At 42.9% G+C, this 16,315-nt stretch overlaps 1 protein-coding gene and 1 long non-coding RNA gene across 4 annotated transcripts in view; one reads left to right on the forward strand and one right to left on the reverse strand.

The window, feature by feature from the left end:
• LOC132872864 (class I histocompatibility antigen, Gogo-B*0101 alpha chain-like) overlaps nucleotides 1-16,315 on the reverse strand; it is a 198,035-nt gene that overhangs the window by 20,612 nt on the left and 161,108 nt on the right. The window lies entirely within an intron of this gene.
• Nucleotides 5,206-5,715, forward strand: LOC132872851 (uncharacterized). Its single transcript, XR_009651499.1, has 3 exons — nucleotides 5,206-5,244; nucleotides 5,346-5,406; nucleotides 5,623-5,715. It is a non-coding gene; the product is annotated as an uncharacterized LOC132872851 (long non-coding RNA).

The following is a 16,315-nucleotide window of genomic DNA, read 5'->3' on the forward strand; positions in this document are numbered from 1 at the left end:
AAGCCTTATGCGCCTCGCCTCATCTATACGCTCTTGCCAGTATCTGTTGCCGTTGTCGGTGACAACAAGCCACAGCACCAAGACCAGCAACACTAATGACTCCATGTCCTCCGTGTTTATTATTTACTATTCGGGTTGTGAGACTACCGCTTAAAAGCTCACTGATGTCACTGTTTGCGCTGCTTAACGACATCACATGACGTCCACCCACTTTCGCTAACTCCACCCAATGTGTCCACCCACTTCCAGCCAGCACGGTTCAGCGCGGTTGTAGTCGAAATGCAACTCCAACAGCCCCGCTCAGCTCGACTCAGCACGGCACGGCTCAGCCGCCTTTGTAGTGGAAAAGCGGCAATAGACTGCCATTATAAACGTGGCTGCGCTGTGACTGCAAAATCAGAAAAGTCACTGTAAATAATGTAAATGATTTCTATGACTAAAGATTACAATACAAAAAACTTGCATTACATTGCTTTGTTTGCACTTATATGATATGACACTTTTATCCAAAGTGACTTTACAGTTTTTTATAGTGTTACAGTCCCTGTAGCAATGTTGGGGTTGGTGCCTTGCTCAAGGGCATTTCATCTATTGATGGTATGGCTGATGGCTTTCAAAACATCTCTGAATGGGGCAACAGGTATATTACATAAAAAATGGATAACGGTCATGGTGAAAATAAGTTGGCCTTATATATGCCAACAGATATTCAAGGTACAGTGGTGCTTGAAAGTTTGTGAACCCTTTAGAATTTATGTTTCTGTATAAATATGATCTAAAACATCAGATTTTCACACAAGTCCTAAAAGTAGATAAAGAGAACCCAGTTAAACAAATGAGACAAAAATATTATACTTGGTCATTTATTTATTGAGGAAAATGACACAATATTACATATCTGTGAGTATCAAAAGTATGTGAACCTCTAGGATCAGCAGTTAATTTGAAGGTGAAATTAGAGTCAGGTGTTTTCAATCAATGGGATGACAATTAGGTGTGAGCGGGCACCCTGTTTTATTTAAAGAACAGGGATCTATCAAAGTCTGATCTTCACAACACACGTTTGTGGAAGTGTATCACGGCACGAACAATGGAGATTTCTGAGGACCTCAGAAAAAGCGTTGTTGATGCTCATCAGGCTGGAAAAGGTTACAAAACCATCTCTAAAGAGTTTGGACTCCACCAATCCACAGTCAGACAGATTGTGTACAAAAGGAAGAAATTCAAGACCATTGTTACCCTCCCCAGGAGTGGTCGACCAACAAAGATCACTCCAAGAGCAAGGTGTGTAATAGTCGGCAAGGTCACAAAGGACCCCAGGGTAACTTCTAAGCAACTGAAGGCCTCTCTCACATTGGCTAATGTTAATGTTCATGAGTCCACTATCAGGAGGACACTGAACAACAATGGTGTGCATGGCAGGATTGCAAGGAGAAAGCCACTGCTCTCCAAAAAGAACATTGCTGCTCGTCTGCAGTTTGCTAAAGATCACGTGGACAAGCCAGAAGGCTATTGGAAAAATGTTTTGTAGATGGATGAGACCAAAATAGAATTTTTTGGTTTAAATGAGAAGCCTTATGTTTGGAGAAAGGAAAACACTGCATTCCAGCATAAGAACCTTATCCCATCTGTGAAACATGGTGGTGGTAGTATCATGGTTTGGGCCTGTTTTGCTGCATCTGGGCCAGGACGGCTTGCCATCATTGATGGAACAATGAATTCTGAAATATACCAGCAAATTCTAAAGGAAAATGTCAGGACATCTGTCTATGAACTGAATCTCAAGAAAAGGTGGGTCATGCAGCAAGACAACGACCCTAAGCACACAAGTCATTCTACCAAAAAATGGTTAAAGAAGAATAAAGTTAATGTTTTGGAATGGCCAAGTCAAAGTCCTGACCTTAATCCAATCGAAAATGTGGAAGGACCTGAAGTGAGCAGTTCATGTGAGGAAACCCACCAACATCCCAGAGTTGAACCTGTTCTGTACGGAGGAACGGGCTAAAATTCCTCCAAGCCGGTGTGCAGGACTGATCAACAGTTACCGGAAACGTTTAGTTGCAGTTATTGCTGCACAAGGGGGTCACACCAGATACTGAAAGCAAAGGTTCACATACTTTTGCCATTCACAGATATGTAATATTGGATCATTTTCCTCAATAAATAAATGACCCAGTATAATATTTTTGTCTCATTTGTTTAACTGGGTTCTCTTTATCTACTTTTAGGACTTGTGTGAAAATCTGATGTTGTTTTAGGTCATATTTATGCAGAAATATAGAAAATTCTAAAGGGTTCACAAACTTTCAAGCACCACTGTATAAGTAGATGAAATGAACATAAAAGGGGTCTTATTTTCAACTAAAGTATACTGCAGATGTAGGGAGTTGAAACATTTTCTGAATGAGCTAGTTGGCCCCTTTAAATAAACGGGTATCTATTCATACAGTGAGATCGCCAAAGTTTAATAAACTGAAAATGCAATAACTAATTTTGAAGTAGATGATGTATAGGACATGTGTCACTTGTGTTTTGTGACTTATTGTAAAAATGATATAAAGGGTTCAAAATCGCATAGTTACAAATATAATAGTAACTTCATATGATAATATTAACCACTGGTTATTTCAGAGAGGAAAAAAATGGGGACACTATTGCTTCCATTCGGGACAATACAACACAGAATTCGGGACCACTGGGGGACACAAAGAAAAAATGTTAATTTCGAGCCCTGGCAGTTATTGCTGCACAAGGGAGTCACACCAGATACTGAAAGCAAAGGTTCACATACTTTTGCCACTCACAGATATGTAATATTGGATCATTTTCCTCAATAAATAAATGACCCAGTATAATATTTTTGTCTCATTTGTTTAACTGGGTTCTCTTTATCTACTTTTAGGACTTGTGTGAAAATCTGATTATCTTTTAGGTCACATTTATGCAGAAATATAAATTCTAAAGGGTTCACAAACTTCCAAGCACCACTATATTTGGATTGATTTTACTGCTACATTAATGTGCTCGTTGCATTTTCCTGCTGTAGATGTTTAAGGCTGAGCTGATTGTAATTGTTTTATATACAGGTGCTGGTCATATAATTTAGAATATCATGAAAAAGTTGATTTCAGTAATTCCATTCAAAAAGTGAAACTTGTATAATGTATACATTCATTACACACTGATATATTTCAAGTGTTTATTTCTTTTAAATTTTGATGATAACTGACAACTAATGAAAACCCCAAATTCAGTATCTCAGAAAATTAGAATATTGTGAAAAGGTTCAATATTGAAGACACCTGGTGCCACACTCTAATCAGCTAATTAACTCAAAACACCTGCAAAGGCCTTTAAATGGTCTCTCAGTCGAGTTCTGTAGGCGACACAATCATGGGGAAGACTGCTGACTTGACAGTTGTCCAAAAGATGACCATTGACACCTTGCACAAGGAGGGCAAGACACAAAAGGTCATTGCTAAAGAGGCTGGCTGTTGACAGAGCTCTGTGTCCAAGCACATTAATAGAGAGACGAAGGGAAGGAAAAGATGTGGTAGAAAGAAAGTGTACAAGCAATAGGGATAACTGCACCCTGGAGAGGATTGTGAAACAAAACCCATTCAAAAATGTGGGGGAGATTCACAAAGAGTGGACTGCAGCTGGAGTCAGTGCTTCAAGAACCACCATGCACAGACGTATGCAAGACATGGGTTTCAGCTGTCGCATTCCTTGTGTCAAGCCACTCTTAAACAAGAGACAGCGTCAGAAGCGTCTCGCCTGGGCTAAAGACAAAAAGGACTGGACTGCTGCTGAGTGGTCCAAAGTTATGTTCTCTGATGAAAGTAAATTTTGCATTTCCTTTGGAAATCAAGGTCCCAGAGTCTGGAGGAAGAGAGGAGAGGCACAGAATCGACGTTGCTTGAGGTCCAGTGTAAAGTTTCCACAGTCAGTGATGGTTTGGGGTGCCATGTCATCTGCTGGTGTTGGTCCACTGTGTTTTCTGAGGTCCAAGGTCAACGCAGCCATCTACCAGGAAGTTTTAGAGCACTTCATGCTTCCTGCTGCTGACCAACTTTATGGAGATGCAGATTTCATTTTCAAACAGGACTTGGCACCTGCACACAGTGCCAAAGCTACCAGTACCTGGTTTAAGGACCATGGTATCCCTCTTCTTAATTGGCCAGCAAACTCGCCTGACCTTAACCCCAGGGGCGGACTTACCATTAGGCAAACCAAGGCGGTTGCCTAGGGCCCCCAAAATTTGGGGGCCCCTAACAGTCAGCCCCGTCACGGTAAACACCAAACAATATATATGTAATCTTAATTTGTCTCCGATATTAAGTAGTCAACGATATAAATGGAAAAACACACCAAAATAGCATCAGAATATCAAATTCATGTGTATATAGTATTTGTCCCAGCACACACACACACACACACACACCCTGGTTGTTTTACATTGGACTCGTCCATGATCTGACGACGTAGACAGGTGTGCGACGGAAATTCAAACCAAAGCAGAGGGAACTGTAAACAAGACGAAGCGCAGTGGTTGCGCTAAACGAAAAAGGGCACAAAGCAAAAAGAATGCAGCTGCACTTCTGAAACTAACTACATTTTTCAAATTACATTTTTTTAATGTATAATCTGGAATATCAAGAGTAGTAGCTGAAGTAGCCTGTTTATTTATTTATTCAAATCAATCTATTATAGCTGTCGGTCAAATATGCAACCTTTTTCAAGAAGCAACTTTAAAGCAATCTTTTTATTGTTGCAAGTTAGAGCATAGGTGGATATTGATTCAAATTGTGACTGAGGGGGAAAAAGGTATCAGTCATAGCTTGACGGTTTTAGTTGCAGCGGCATCATGGCAGCAGTTGACTTTCTACTACTTTTACACTCTTTTCTGGACACCAGAAAGACAATAACAATAGGATTATATAGATGATGAAGGCCAGGAGAAGTACATGGAGAAGAGACAAGCAAGAAAGGCACAAAGGAGAGAGGGAGACCTGAAACATAAAGGCAAAACAGACACACAGATGAAGAAAAACAGGGGCACAGACAAAGAAATGGAAGACAGGGACAAAGAGAAGGTATTCATTTTAACAATACATTTTGGGTATTTATTTCTACTGTTCCATGATTGATTTGCTGTTGTCTTGTGTCACAGTAGTGAAAGATAATAAGAGACAAGATGGATGGACAACACCAACTTCTGCCAGTGAGCCCTTGCTGAACAAGGTATGTGATTTGACAAAGGATTACTTGTGTTTATAGATCATATCATCAAAGAAAAAAGTGTATCAAGTTGTTTTGTTATAATGCTGTGTTGTTTATTGTAGTTTGGGTTCCATACCTCTGCACACCACCTTTCTATGAAGACTTTGGAGAAGCCAGCAACAAGTAGGACTTTCTTTCTCATATGATTATGATGAACAATGGACATTTGGAGATGAAGGACTTTTCAGTAATGTACTGGCTGCAACCTTTAAAAACTCATACCTCTCTCTTTCTATACCCCCTCTCTCTCTCTCACACACACACACACTCTCTCTCACACACCCACCTACACCCCATTATGGAATGGTGATGGAATACATGAACAATGGAATTTTGAAGATTAAGGACATTTCAATAATGTACTGGCTGCATCCTTTACAAACTCACAATCCCTCTGTATCTGTCTCTCAACCACTGTATTGCCTGTCACTAAATGGCTCTCTCTCTCTCTCACTCACGCACACATACAAACTAACTCTCTCCCTCTCTCGTACATTTATCTTGGCATCAGTCTTATCCCATTGAAATGTAGAGGTTTCGATAGAGTAATATCCATTTGTGTTGTAGTTCTGATAACAGTAAGATCATTTTGTATCTCTGGTAATGTGTATCTGGTAATATGGATCCATTTGTGTTCTACTTCTGATAAGAATAAGATCATTTTATATCTGGTAATATGCATCTGTGTAGTAAAAATAATAATTGGATTTCAGATATCCTTGTTTTATTAAAATATGGAGATTGACTCTTAAAATTGGCTGTCTCTCTCTACTGTCTCTTCTTCTGTTGTTTGCCTTGTCGCTCTCTCTCTTTCTGGTTTGATCTGAGCAATAAACACTGTCAGAATTTTGGCAAATGCTGGAGTAATCTCAAACCTGTTTCACTGTGGAGCTTATTTGGGGCACATTGTTAGTGGCAGTTTGCTATCTTTTTTTCTGAATTTACAGCAAGGAGATATGGCATGTGCCAAGTAGGGATGACCATTATTCTGTATGTGTGTTTCAAGACTGACTTTTGAGGGCCCCAAAATGGCTAGAACCGCCCCTGCTTAACCCCATAGGAAATCTATGGGGTATTGTGAAGAGGAAGATGCGATACGCCAGACCCAACAATGCAGAAGAGCTGAAGGCCACTATCAGAGCAACCTGGGCTCTCATAACACCTGAGCAGTGCCACAGACTGATCGACTCCATGCCACACCGCATTGCTGCAGTAATTCAGGCAAAAGGAGCCCCAACTAAGTATTGAGTGCTGTACATGCTCATACTTTTCATGTTCATACTTTTCAGTTGGCCAACATTTTCTAAAAATCCTTTTTTTGTATTGGTCTTAAGTAATATTCTAATTTTCTGAGATACTGAATTTGGGATTTTCATTAGTTGTCAGTTATAATCATCAAAATTAAAAGAAATAAACATTTGAAATATCAGTCTGTGTGTAATGAATGAATATAATATACAAGTTTCACTTTTTGAATGGAATTACTGAAATAAATCAACTTTTTCATGATATTCTAATTACATGACCAGCACCTGTATGTGTGTGGGAACCATGTCTCTACAGAGACCAGATGTCCCGATTTCGAGCTGGGCGTCCGAGTCTCGACAAATATCTTTAAAACGCTAAAATGTCCTGGTTTTCACGGCTATATAAATAAAATATTACACACACACACAGTGGAAGCTAGAAGTGAACACCAGGTAATTGACGATGTCTGTGTAATTCACAGTCACATCCATACATCATCATCATCATCCTCTCCAACACTGCTGTAAGGATCCACCCGAACATGCTTTTATCTTTTCCCTGAATCTCACCTTGTCACTATTATTCAATTAGTGATATATTTGTGAAAAATTACAGTTCGCCACTGCACTCTCCTCGGTCGCCATCGACGCTATTCCGCAAAGACGGCGGACACAACAAACTCAGAGAGCATCATGGGAGATTCGTGACAGAAGTACAAATAAACACCTTCAGTGCCACATTACACTTCTTTATTCCCCGGAGTGAGCTGTGTAATTTACACTCTGTCACTACTGACACACACACACACACACACACACCTTTCAATGAGTTGATATTTTACATTTCTAAACTCACCTGCTGATGAAAGATGAACAGGAAACAGGAGGAAAAGCAGAACTGTCAAGCTCCGTGTTTCAGTCCAAATATTTCTCAGCAAAGAGGAAAAATAAACAAAAACAACTTCATAAGTAAACTTTAGTAAAGCGGTTCTTCTGGAGAATGCACGCACTCATGGCCCATACCGAGAACCCATCTTTCAGTTTTCTTTAAGGATTAAAGATTAATTTCGTTTTAAATGTTTGCCTAAAATGAACCACATCACGGCCTACAAAACTCTCCATCCAACCTGCGGAAGCATCCTGAGGGATATACGGTCACACACTGGAGTAAAGGCGGATGATTCTCAGTGTTTACAGCTTCAGACCGTCTGTAACACTGAGCGTCTCCTGCTGATCTGCTTTGGATTTCTCTTTCTGCTCTGAACACAAATTTCAAAATAAAAGCCGCCACCACACTACACACATTAATAACCCAGTTTCAGGTCTCAGTTGGAAAAGAAAAACCCACACAAAGGACAATTACAATTCAAGTATAGCTGACCATCTGAAACATTTTTACTAGTTTTGTGAAAATTGATCATATGGAAGATTTGTGATATTTTTCCTGATAGAAACTCTTTAGAAAACACATATCGGAGACAGATTTCAGTATTTCAAACCTCTGTAAAAGCCAACACTTGTCTCAGTACAACCCATGTGGAAGTGAACAGAAAACCTTTAACTAATTGATGAAAATGGATTCTGTTAAATATTTCTAATATTTTTATGATTCAAACAGTGTGTCCAAAGCTCCTGTTGTCCTCTCAGCACCCACGTGCAAATAATGAACCGGTGCTACAGGTGCTCTAGCCCCTGCCCCTTTTCTGTTTGCTGTCCAAAGTGCCCTTTTCATAGGGACTGCTTTTTTTGAATATTTGTAAAAGATAAGTTAGCTCCAACATCAATATTCTCTACAATTTGACAATAATATATGAAATTATAGATTTATAAAATAACGTTTTTCTATGTAAATGCGGGCATCAATCCGTGACGTCATGCATTCAGTGAGCCTCCGTGCAGAAAGCGCATGCAGGCGGTTGACAGTGGGAGACAGTGCGAGGAACGGCATGGCGCTTGTGCTTACACGGCCCCTCGCTGAGCACTACAGTCCATGTGCTTGCCTTGTGTACTCCTGAGCAGCGCTCACTTTAGCGGATACTCCACCTTGTGGCCAAAAGGAGAAACCACACCTCTCTTTATGTACTACTTCTCAGCGCAGATACTATTTTGTGAGCTACACAGAACAATACACATACAATACATTTGAAATTAAATAACTTGAAAAATATATAGGAAGGGGGTGGCTTATTCTGTTATCATTTCTTGTCCTTACACTAGTGTAGTCATATTTCCATTATCTGTTTTTGTTGTTGTTAGGCTTAACAGTTTTAGTGCAGTTCTAGTAAATACAATTTCATCGTTGCATAGTCCATTTTAGTCAGTAGGCTACTTTTAGTTGTCTCATCTCATCTCATTATCTCTAGCCGCTTTATCCTTCTACAGGGTCACAGGCAAGCTGGAGCCTATCCCAGCTGACTACGGGCGAAAGGCGGGGTACACCCTGGACAAGTCGCCAGGTCATCACAGGGCTGACACATAGACACAGACAACCATTCACACTCACATTCACACCTACGGTCAATTTAGAGTCACCAGTTAACCTAACCTGCATGTCTTTGGACTGTGGGGGAAACCGGAGCACCCGGAGGAAACCCACGCGGACACGGGGAGAACATGCAAACTCCACACAGAAAGGCCCTCGCCGGCCCCGGGGCTCGAACCCAGGACCTTCTTGCTGTGAGGCAACAGCGCTAACCACTACACCACCGTGCCGCCCTACTTTTAGTTGTAATATTTCATTTATATTTTATGTCCTGGCCATGCATACATTAATCATTGCATTTATCTGTTTCACGGCGGCACGGTGGTGTAGTGGTTAGCGCTGTCAACTCACAGCAAGAAGGTCCGGGTTCGAGCCCTGTGGCCGGCGAGAGCCTTTCTGTGCGGAGTTTGCATGTTCTCCCCGTGTCCGCGTGGGTTTCCTCCGGGTGCTCCGGTTTCCCCCACAGTCCAAAGACATGCAGGTTAGGTTAACTGGTGACTCTAAATTGACCGTAGGTGTGAATGTGAGTGTGAATGGTTGTCTGTGTCTATTGGGGCTTTTCTACTACCAACGCGGCTGAGTTGGGCTGAGCTGTGCGGTGCTGAGTTGGGCTGAGTCGAGCTGAGTGGGGCTGTTGGGGTTGCATTTCGACTACAACCGCGCTGAACCGTGCTGGCTGGAAGTGGGTGGACACATTGGGTGGAGTTAGTGAAAGTGGGTGGACATCACGTGATGTTGTTAGGCGGCGCAAACAGTGACATCAGTGACCTTTTAAGCGGTAGTCTCACGACCCGGATAGTAAACAATAAACATGGAGGACATGGAGTTGTTAGTGTTGCTGGTCTTGGTGCTAGTTTTCTGATCATCTTCTTCTTCTTTGTCGTAATTCTTCTTCTTCCGGGTTTACGTTGTTTACAGTTGGTGGTTAAAGATCCCAGCGTGCTTGCGGGGCATGTGTGGGCATGTGAGGACACTCCTCCTCACCAATCAGTGCACAGGGGAGTGTCTCCTCATGCCCCTAGCCCCACTCAGCTCGGTTGGGCTCAGTTCAGCCTCACTCCAAAACCATGCGAGTTTTGGGTGCTGAGTAAGGCTGAAGTGAGCTCAGTCGTGCTGCTCTGAGGTAGTCGAAACGCGAGCCGTGTTGGGCTGAAGTGAGCTGAAAAAGGGTAGTGGAAAAGGCCCATATGTGTCAGCCCTGTGATGACCTGGCGACTTGTCCAGGGTGTACCCCGCCTCTCGCCCGTGGTCAGCTGGGATGGGCTCCGGCTTGCCTGCGACCCTGTAGAACAGGATGAAGCGGCTAGAGATAATGAGATGAGATTTATCTGTTTCAGAGATGTCGGGGAAGAAGCAAATGAGCATTCTTTCATGCTTCACTCTGAAGGGTCAGCCCCCTAAAAAGGTTGCCAGGTCAGAGGAGGAGACTGTGGAAGAGGCAATGGTGGAGGCAGTAGATGAGACAGTGGAGGAGGCAGTGAAGGAGACAGCTAGGGTATCAGTAGCAGAAGAGTCAGTGGAAGAGACCATCGAAGAGACTATAGAGGAGACAGTGGGCAAGCCAGTGGAAACAGGAAAAAAGAGAGGATTGTCTGGAGCGGCCACTTATGCTGTGTTCACACTTATACCGGTACGATAGTGGTATAACTGTATCGATACAAAGTATACCAGTACAGTTTAGTGCATCTGTCCACACAAGTGAGAAATGTTTGCGGTTTTCTTTCACGGTAGTTGAAATGCGCATGCGCGAAATGTTTCCATGGTTACCGAGTAGCTTCCTTCCGAGAATATGGCGGATGAAACAACGTGTGTGCTTTTTGTTGTCAATGTACAGTCTGTATTTCTGGTGGTCATTTATTCAGTCGAATCGTATGAAAGGCGCGAGGCAGTTGAGAAAGAAACAAACGAATCTCCGTTCTTCACTATTTTATTCAGCGAAGACATCGATTGAGGTGTGTGACTTTGCGCATTATATTTGTATCGATACAGAGCCGCTTCATCTGTCCACACTACGCGAAGCGCTACAGTACCGATACTGTACCGGTACAAAACCCATACATTTGTGGGTTTCGTACTGATACAGTTATACCGCTACAGTACCGGTATAGTTGCTAGTGTGGACAGGTGTTGCGGTACGAAAGTAGTTTCGTATCGGTACAAAATCCCCAGTGTGAACAGGGTATTATAGGTGTTCTTTTAGGAATGAATGGTCAACCAAATGGCCATTCATCACTATAGGCACCACCAGCTCCTACTACTGGTGCTCTGTCTGCAAACCTCTGTGTTTCAAGTGGGAGCCCCTTACCCCCGTACTGAAGGCCTCAAAATCTGCCACTAACACAACACCAATTATAACCCCCCGCCCCGCCGACACCCCTCACCAACACCACCCCTGCCCTTCCCGACAAAATCTCACTCTGAACTGACTTCAAAACTTGAGAGCCCTGGTGTTGTGCTTTGCCTCGTTCCTTCAGAAAAACTTCTCTCACAGCCTCACTGGAGCCGGAATGGCTGCGTTTAGCACTGTGGAGACATTTTACACATCACACACACCAACTATACATGTCTCTTTAAAATACCGACCTGGTTCCACATTAAATAAATTGTGTTATCTGAGGATGTAATAAACTTGTGTTCATTTCACTCAAATGTTTATTTTACTAATTAAAAGTGAACTGTAATTGAGTCCAAAGAAAATTAAATTTCTTGAGCAACGATTCGCTTACGTCACTAACTGGGCGTGGTCAAGCCCGGCATCAAGACATTTTGAACGGAAGTTGTTATGGCTCAATTAATAATTTAGCTGACGGATGGTGGTTTTGACTATCGTCACCGCGCAAATTTGAGAATAAATATCAGGCTTGTAGCGTTGTATATTCTTCCCCCCCGAAATTCACTTGGGCAACTAAATAAAGTTTTACATGCACACAAAAGTTGATATTTTGGCATCTACCTCGCACGCCAATCTGTCTGAGTTAGCACGCAAAGCTAACTTGGCACCAGTGCATAGTAAAAACAGCAAAAAAAAAAAAAAAAACCACCAAAAAACCATTTTATATATATATATACACACCAAATTTGGGGCCAAGTTTTAAAAATATGTATAATTTGGGTGCGTAATATTGTGTAAAATCTCCAAACACAGCCATTACAGGTCTAGTGGCGGCGACTTCTTTGAGGTTTGTTGGTGGATGGCAACAAATAATTGGTGCATTACCGCCACCTACTGGCATGGAGTGTGGATCCGGATATCTAATTTCAACTATACAAAAAACTCTCCCAACTCATGTCCTCTCAGTCAAATTAGTTTTTTGTAACTCTGTGTCAAGCTGCTCAAATTAATATTTATCTTTAAAATATAACTTTTGTGTTCGTGAAAGTCCCACTGCACGCCCAGGACCGAAGCGCAAAAGCTTTGACCAGTCAGACCCCGCCCCTTCTCCTGTTGGACGTGCGCATGCGTACACAGACACTGGACTGTCGTCACGTGACTGCAACCCGAGACACCGCATTTTGAGAACTCCTTGTTTGTGATGAGGATCGTTAGCTTTACAGTTTCCACTGCAGTTATCCGCGACTCCAAACACAATCTTATAGTTATCAGTGTAAGACAGTAAGCAGATGAGGTCACTGTAGAAGTTATCATTGGTCTCATCTCATCATCTCTAGCCGCTTTATCCTTCTACAGGGTCACAGGCAAGCTGGAGCCTATCCCAGCTGACTACGGGCGAAAGGCGGGGTACACCCTGGACAAGTCGCCAGGTCATCACAGGGCTGACACATAGACACAGACAACCATTCACACTCACATTCACACCTACAGTCAATTTAGAGTCACCAGTTAACCTAACCTGCATGTCTTTGGACTGTGGGGGAAACCGGAGCACCCGGAGGAAACCCACGCGGACACGGGGAGAACATGCAAACTCCACACAGAAAGGCCCTCGCCGGCCCTGGGGCTCGAACCCAGGACCTTCTTGCTGTGAGGCGACAGCGCTAACCACTACACCACCGTGCCGCCCGTTATCATTGGTAATGAACGTTAATCTAACTTTACTGTAGTGAGGGAACGCTGACGTCAGTGTGTCCGACCCTCACCTCCACACTTTAAAACAGAGCGCTGGGGAATTTGTGGAGCTTATTTTGTTTCGGAGTCGGAAAAGTTGACATCAATACTGCTGACACATCTGGTAGCCTATTATCAAAAATAGTTTCTTTTTCTCTGCCTTTGAGCACACCAGGTGAGGGGTTGTTCAAGGATGTGCTTTATGCTTATTGTCCGGCAAGTTTACTCCACATATTGAACGCACCAGATAATTCTGTTTGACAAAAACAAGGTAGTAGAACTGAATCCAGTATTACAGAAAGCACACAGAACTTCTCAACAACCCATGAGGAAGCACTCAGAGCTCTGCCCTCTCATTGGGAGATGGGAGGGTTTTTGTGAAGTTGCATGAATAGACCAGTAGGGTGCAGTCAGAGCACCTGTATGATCCTGTGCTTTCAAACCCCACGAGTGTGTGAGAGCTTTGCTGGTTGTGGTGATGGTTTAGAGGAGGCAATGGGCTTCACCTTCTTCTCAAAACGATATCCTGCTGGTGGACAACATCCTTTCAGGGTGGGACTGGGAATAAAAACACATCCCTCCCCACACTCCTCTGACTGCTATCTGCACTGCACATGCAGACTTCAGAAACAAATTCTTACAGCTAAAGAATAAATATAAAACAGGTGTCCTGGCACCTAACTGACTGCATCATTGTATGGTGCAAAGACTTCACTGATTTTCTTGTAACATGAACTATGAGAAGGGCGGCACGGTGGTGTAGTGGTTTGCACTGTCACCTCAAAGCAAGAAGGTTCTGGGTTCGAACCCAGTGGCTGACAGGGGCCTTTCTGTGTGGAGTTTGCATGTTCTCCCCGTGTCTGCATGGGTTTCTTCTGGGTGCTCCAGTTTCCCCCACAGTTCAAAGACATGCAGGTTAGGCTAATTGGTGGCTTTAAATTGACCATAGGTGTGACTTGTCCAGGGTGTACCCCGCCTCTCGCCCATAGTCAGCTGGGATAGGCTCCAGCTTGCCTGCGACCCTGCACAGGATAAGCGGTTACAGGTAATGGATGGATGAACTATGAGAAGTGCAGACACCAAATTCCATGTAGCAGTGCAACAACCTTTCCAATTGCAAAAAGCAAGCAAGAAGATGGTACACTGAGCTTACTTGAGAAAAGCTGAGGCTAGAGCTGTGTTTTGATGCACTGTAGCTCAGTAGCTAACAGAGATTAAGCCATCTTTGGCTTCAGCATCCATGGATACAAAGTGATACTCTATAAGTTCTGTGCTTGACTAAATAAATTAATTAATTAATACATTTTTAAAATCACGATTGGTTTGATGAGAACTCATTCACCATCATCACCTTGCCGGACAATAAGCATAAAGCACATCTTTGAACAACCCCTCACCTGGTGTGCTCAGATGGCAGAAAGCTCACAGAGGGATACAAAAGACTGTAAGAACATTACAAAATGAATAGTGAAGAAACAAGGCACAAGAAAAACCATGTGCATATGTTTGCTAATAGAAATGACATTCACAACTTCTACAGTTAGGCTAAAACTATATATCAGCCAAGAAGTCACTCTCTCATTTCTGTGAAGGTAACTCCATCCTTGAAGAACTGCTTCAATGTCCTCTTCATGTCCTCAATCTTGGTGGTGACAACAGCCCTGCTCAGGTACAGAAGCAGGAAGGGTACTTCTGCACAAGAACACTTCACCCATACATAGCTATGGCTTGGGAAGATAAAAGCATCCCAAAGCAGTGCAGAGACACAAAAATCATCACCATCCATCCATTATCTGTAGCCGCTTATCCTGTCCTACAGGGTCGCAGGCAAGCTGGAGCCTATCCCAGCTGACTATGGGCGAGAGGTGGGGTACACCCTGGACAAGTTGCCAGGTCATCACAGGGCTGACACATAGACACAGACAACCATTCACACTCACATTCACACCTACGCTCAATTTAGAGTCACCAATTAACCTAACCTGCATGTCTTTGGACTGTGGGGGAAACCGGAGCACCCGGAGGAAACCCACGTGGACACGGGGAGAACATCCAAACTCCGCACAGAAAGGCCCTTGCCGGCCACGGGGCTCAAACCCGGACCTTCTTGCTGTGAGGCGACAGCGCTAACCACTACACCACCGTGCCACCAAACCTGCATCATATTTTAATTGAAAAATGTACAGAAGCCTTTTGAAGAACAAACACAACAAACCTTTCGGTCTGTCCGGGTTCTCAGAAAGTGTTTTATTTCTGTCTGAAAAATGAAACATTATTTTTACAACCTCAACCATCTGAATCAACTTTTACTGTTATGATTTACTTTATAAATTTATCTTTCACTTGTAAAAAGGTCGAGTTTCTAAAGTTCACTTGGTTCAGCTCTATGAAGCTGCAGTAATACAGTCCTGTATCAGAGACATTTACTGCGGTGATGGTGAGAGACGTGTTCTTGCCGTGAACAGACATCACTATTCGCTCAATTTCATTATAGAAGTAACATTTTTGTGATGGAGCTGATGTCCTAAACTTTTTGCACCCAAGAAGAAGTGGAACTGAAGCACTTGTGTGTTTAAACCAGACAATGTAACCTGTATCACTCAGCTCATGTTGGCACCAAACAGTGGCGTTATCTCCAGCTTCCACCTCCACAGTTAAAGAGCACAGAGTCTCTGAGAGCAAACCTGCAACCCAGAAAACACACAACCTCATTCACACATTACACACAACTTTAATACAGTCAGGATAGATGAGCTTTTATCAGTGTTTCTAACTGGAGCTGAACATCTGTGTTTCATTTTTAATTGAATAAATTTAAAAAGTCTATAAATTCTCAGGAACAAAATCACAAATCCCAAAACTGGATATAAAAAAATTCCCCCCTGAATAATTAATTTTTTTCAGTTACAGAACTATGTAATGAATACATGAATATGGGCGAGAGGCGGGGTACACCCTAGACAAGTTGTCAGGTCATCGCAGGGCTAACACATAGACACATACAACCATTCACACTCAAATTCACACCTACGGTCAATTTAGAGCCACCAATTAGCCTAACTTGCATGACTGTGTGGGAAACCAGATCACCCAGAGGAAACCCAGGTGGACACGGGGAGAGCATGCAAACTCCACACAGAAAGGCCCTCACCGGCCACTGGGCTCGAACCCAGGACCTTCTTGCTGTGATGCAACAGTGCTAACCACTACACCACCGTACCACCCCTCATCATTATC

The sequence above is a fragment of the Neoarius graeffei genome, chromosome 24 (assembly GCF_027579695.1).
Source record: "Neoarius graeffei isolate fNeoGra1 chromosome 24, fNeoGra1.pri, whole genome shotgun sequence".
Classification (NCBI taxonomy): Eukaryota; Metazoa; Chordata; class Actinopteri; order Siluriformes; family Ariidae; genus Neoarius; species Neoarius graeffei.